The following is a 6007-nucleotide window of genomic DNA, read 5'->3' on the forward strand; positions in this document are numbered from 1 at the left end:
CAGTCAGATGTGCTATTCCTGCTGCCGAGCTCTCTGAAGAGGTGCTTAATGAAGTTACGGAGGATGCTCTTTCATCCTCATCCAGTGCTTAGTCCTTTCTCTTTTATCCATGGTACTTTTGGTGAACTAGAATGTTCTCTGTTGGAACGTCCGTAGTTTAAATTCTGAACCTAAGCAACTTGCTCTGTTTAAGGCCATTACAGCTAGTGGCTGTGCTGTGGTTTGTCTGCAGGAAACTAAGAAGCACTCTTTTGATAATAACTTTATTAAGTCTTGTTGTCCGCGATGTTTTGATAAATTTGAATTTATTCCGGCCCGCGGTGCTTCAGGTGGAATTACCACAATTTGGAATAGCTCAATTTTCTCTACCACTGTTGTAGCCTCCAGGGACTTTGCTTTAGTGACCCGCTTCCAATCCACTCAATCAGCACAGTCTTGGACCCTTGTGAATGTGTACGGCCCATGTCAAGGTGATGAACGTAGGGACTTCATACAATGGCTGCTAGACCTTAATATCCCTAACAATGAAGATTGGCTCCTTTTAGGGGATTTTAATTTCATTCGTGGCCCAGACAATCGTAATAAGCCAGGGGGAAATATTGGGGATATGATCACCTTCAACGACTTTATCAGGAATCAAAATCTAGTGGAACTGCCCATCAAAGGTCGAGCTTACACGTGGAGTAATATGCAGGTGGACCCCCTTTTAGAACAAATTGACTGGTTTTTCACGAGCACCAACTGGACTTCTACTTACCCTAAAACCCTAGTAAAACCTCTTGGCCGGCCAGTTTCCGATCACATCCCTTGTGTGGTTTGCATTGAGACAAACATTCCTCGCTCAAAGCTTTTCAGGTTCGAATCGTATTGGGTACATCATCCTGGCTTTTTGGACACGGTTTCTAATTCTTGGGCCAAACCAATTCCCTCGACCAACATGGCCACTGTTATCTCCCGCAAGTTTAAACACCTGAGGCGTGATCTGAAAATTTGGAGTAAAGGTATTTCTAAACTGTCTATTGCCATTGAAAACTCCAACAGGGCTCTTTTCGAACTTGATGAACTTGAAAATAAAAGGTGTCTCACCACTCCAGAAACAAACTTTCGTCAAATACTCAAACACCATATTCTGAGGCTTCTTAATTATCAGAAAGAGTATTGGAGGATGAGATGTACTATTAGATGGGTCAAATTTGGCGACGAGCAACCAAAATTTTTTCAAGCGATGGCCTCAGAAAGATATAGGAGAAATAACATTGCTTCTCTCACCACGGATGATGGTTATTGTGTTGAAGATCATGCGGGCAAAGAATCAGTTATTTTTCAAGCTTTCAAAAAATGGCTTGGATCTTCTCAGCAACATGAGATGAAGTTTGATTTAGCAAGAATGATCAAGAAGGTTGAAGATTTGGACCAACTAACTGTGCCTTTCACTCACCAGGAAATTGATGATGTCATTAAATACATGCCTGCGGATAGGGCTTCGGGTCCAGATGGTTTCACTGGACACTTTCTCAAATCTTGTTGGCACGTGATTAAAGAAGACTTTTACCTTCTGTGCAATCAATTTCATGAGGGCAACTTAAATCTGGAGAGTATTAATGAGGGCTTCATTACTTTGATCCCAAAAATTAATGCACCTGCTTCAGTCAATGATTACAGACCAATCACGCTACTCAATTGTTGTCTTAAGATCATTACGAAACTTCTTGCCAACCGTCTCCAAAAGATCATCCTAAAAATCGTGCATCGAAATCAATATGGTTTTTTGAAGGGCAAATCTATACAGGACTGTCTGGCGTGGGCATTTGAGTACATTTATCAATGTCAAACATCAAAGAAACCAATTGTCCTCCTTAAACTTGATTTTGCTAAGGCATTTGACACTATTGAGCATGAGCCAATGTTGGAGATTATGGGACACATGGGGTTTAACGACAAATGGCTAAACTGGATCCAAACAATTTTGGCCTCAGGTAAATCTTCGGTCCTTTTAAATGGCGTTCTAGGGAGACAATTCCATTGCAAAACGGGGGTTCGACAAGGAGACCCACTATCTCCCCTGATTTTCGTGCTGGCCGCCGACCTACTTCAAGCTGTCATTAATGATGCTTTTGCTTAGGGCCATATTCAGCTTCCATTCCCATGTGCAACTCAAAAAGATTACCCGGTCATTCAATACGCCGATGACACAATTCTGGTACTACCGGCTTGTGAAACTCAAGCGGCCACGATCAAGCAGTTTTTGTCGGATTATGCAACTTCCATTGGCCTTAAAATAAACTTCCAAAAATCCACTCTCATCCCAATCAACTGTGATGAGTCTCTCAGTAACAGCATTGCACAAATCTTCGGTTGCATGACTGGCAAAATGCCTTTCACTTACCTTGGGCTGCCTTTGTGGACCACACGACCATCTGTTCAGGATCTAATGCCTTTGGTTTGCAAAGTGGAGCGCCGCCTAACTGCCACCCTTAACATGATTCCCTATGGAGCAAAACTTTCTCTAGTAAATTCAGTGATCACTTCGCTCACGATCTTTGCTCTATGCACTCTCAAGCTTCCCATTTCCATTATTGAGCTCTTAGACAAGATCAGAAGGAAATGTCTCTGGACTAAAAAGACGGAACATGGGGAAACATGTAACTCTCTGGCTGCTTGGAGCATGATTTGTAAACCTAAGGAGTGTGGTGGAATGGGTATATTGGACCTCAGAACACAGAGTGATGCCCTATTGCTTAAATATCTCCACAAGTTCTACAATCATTGGGATTTACCTTGGGTGGAATTAATCTGGAACACCTACTACACATCGAAAATCCCACATGCAACTGATGCATGTGGTTCCTTCTGGTGGAGAGACATGACAAAGCTCATGCTAGTTTATAGAGGGATCACCAAAGTCACAATTCAGGATGGCTGCACCACTTTACTTTGGAAAGATCTTTGGATGGATGATATTCTGGCCTCTAGCCACCCCAGGGCCTTTTCGTACACCAAAAATGAAGATATATCTGTCCAGGCACTATTAACGGCTGACACGTTGGGGGAAACCTTCCATCTTCCCCTTTATGTGCAGGCACATGCAGAGCAGATGGACCTTCAGCAATTGCTGACTCCGATTACCTTGGACCATGGAAAGGATAAATGGACATGCATTTGGGGTAAAGGAGATTACACTGCGAGCCAATATTACTCATATTACTTCAGAGAAATAAGAGCTCACCAAACATACAAGTGGCTGTGGAAATCTAAGGTCACCATGAAAATAAAAGTGTTCAGCTGGCTACTCCTCTCCGATAGACTAAACACACGAAACATGCTCAAGAGGAGACACTACAACATTGGTGACAACCACACTTGTCTGCTGTGTACTTCTCCTATTGAAGAAACTTTGGAACACCTTTTCTTCACCTGTCCATTTAGCCAAGAGTGTTGGTCACATATTAATATTAACTGGATAACACATGGTACAAGACTTCAATGGATTGAGCACGCGAAAACTACGTGGAATAGCCCGATGTTCATGGACATCTTCCTACAGGCTGCGTGGAGCATATGGAAAGAGAGAAACAACAAACACTTCAGAGGGATTTCACCTTCGAAATCATCCTGGCTGGCTAGGTTGAGAGATGACCTTTCCCTTCTTCGTTACAGAGCGGGAGAGAAACTTCAACCCTTTTTGTACTCTTTTGTAAATAGTATTTAATTTTATTATTTTGTTCCATTTTTCTAGTTTTCACCCCTCCCCCTTAGTTACAACATGGCTATGGATGTAAGGTTATAACTCTGTAAGACTTTTTGTCACTTAATTTAATACATACAGTAGGAGCCTCTCCTACTGTTTCAAGTGTCAAAAAAAGATTACAGCCACGGAACGTAAATCACTTGCTCCTACTTTGGCCAAGATCAAGGCTCTGCTCGGGAACGGGCTGACAGGCATTGACCTGGTCTGGGTTTGGCTCGCCTGGCGGGTTATTCCGTTGAGCCGCTGCACTGGCTTGATGTGTGAATACACTAGCGCCAAGAATGATCCTCCGCGTCACAGCCCTGACGACTTACCTGACTATGTCATTGACGACATGACCAAGTCTCTTCTGAATGAGAGTCTGGCGGATTGCGGCAAGGTGGGCCAAGCCCCCTTCTGCAAAGCTTACCCGGCTCCAAAGGTAAACCGCCCATATGAAATGACTACCTTAATTTCTTAATGTTTCACCCATACTCATGCATATGCTAATCTTTGCAGGCGGGTGATAAATTTTGGAAAGTTAAATATGATCATGAAGCTGCCAAGAAAGCTAGAAAAGAAAAGAAAGCCACCAGGAAAGAAGCTGTCAAAAGGAAGGGCAAGAAAGCCACCGCTTCTGACCTGCTTCGTCTAGCGGACTCTTCTGAGTCGGAGGTAGCCCTTGATTCCCTTGGCTCATTTTTTAACCATGTTATTAACACCGATTATCAGTAGGAGGACACAGGAGCAAGCCATAACAAGGCTGATGAGGTAACTATCCTTTCCTCTGACTCCGAGCCTTTCCCAAGACGGAAAATCCGTAGAGTGACCCGGAAAGTAAGGTTTTCTCATCCTTTAGCTCATCACGATCCTCAATTTCTTTTGAAGCGGCAAATTCATGAGATCCGGAGGCAGACCTGGACCAGCAAGGACGCGGAGTTCTCCTCCGGCTTACCAAACACTCCAAGGAAGCGCCGGAATGAGGTCACTTCTGTTTTAAATAGATTTTACCCCTTGGCGGGTCTCTTTCTTCAACCACTCAATTCTTCTGACTCAGATTATCAGGATACTTCCCCTTCCTCCGGCGAGTCACTACAGTCCAACCTGTCGGCTTTCAAGACTGCACCAGGGTATGATGACCTGCTCATCTTGCATTTATTTTAGTCCCTTGCATCTGTACTAACCTTTATTTTGATGCAGTGGTCAAGCCAAACCCAGCAAACGGGTTAGGAAGAATAAACTAGCTGAAGATACAGTTGCGACTGAGCCGGTTCTTGAAACATCCGTGCCGGACTCAACCACTCATGAGCATCCATCTGAGCCAGCTCAAGACTTACCAACTCCTGCTACTGACCTGCCCACTGATCAAGCTGCCGATGAGTTAGAGAATCCAAAGGTTCCTAGCCCGGTCCGGACTGATGACCCTTCAAATGCTGATGTAGAGGTCACCTGAACCGGCTATGTTGAGCCGGGAAGGCCGACTGTACTGGCCAAGTGCCCCGCCAAGGAAGAACTTCTGGACCAGCGTCGGGTCAAGATGGATGTTGCCAACTATGCTCATATGAGTATTGGAGACATTTTTTCTGGCTATATGAGCCAAGTGCACAGCAGCCGGAACCTCGAGATTGATATGGTGAAGCAGATGCACCAAAAATTCAAGGTATAACCCGTTCTCTTTTGTTCATTAATCCTTATTATGCTAGCCCACAAGTCTACTGCTTATGATGCTTATGTTGTAGACTTTGAAACAAACTTAGCAACATAAATGAAAGAACCATATAAAAGTTCCGGCTTACCATGTAGTCCCCAAGGGGCGGCTTAACCAAGATGGCTGAGCCGGTCCTTATATAAAAAATTCTTATGGGTCCTTGAACAGCAATATGCATTAGCCCCCAAGTGGCAAGTATTATTGCTTGCAAAATGCTTGGGACTTACTCTTATAAATCACCATCTTATGAACCGCCATTGAAAATAAAACTCTTTGATAACATTAGCCCCCAAGTGCTATGTGTTGTTGCTGGCAAAATGCTTGGGACTTTAATATTGCATAAACAATTGGCTTGATTTTGACTCTGCACTTGTATAGGCCACCACAAGCCAACTCGAATCCGAGGTGACTAATCTGAAGAGCCGCCTTGAGACCCAAGAGATGGAAATTGAAAAGGCCGACACCAAGTTCAAATTCAGCGTTTTTGAACAAGAAAAACTGAAGAAAGAATTTGAAGCTGAAAAGAAAGCCTGGGCTGATGAAAAGACCGCACTAATTAACCGAGCTTAAAA

This window comes from Triticum aestivum, chromosome 2B (genome assembly GCF_018294505.1).
Source record: "Triticum aestivum cultivar Chinese Spring chromosome 2B, IWGSC CS RefSeq v2.1, whole genome shotgun sequence".
NCBI classification, from domain to species: Eukaryota; Viridiplantae; Streptophyta; class Magnoliopsida; order Poales; family Poaceae; genus Triticum; species Triticum aestivum.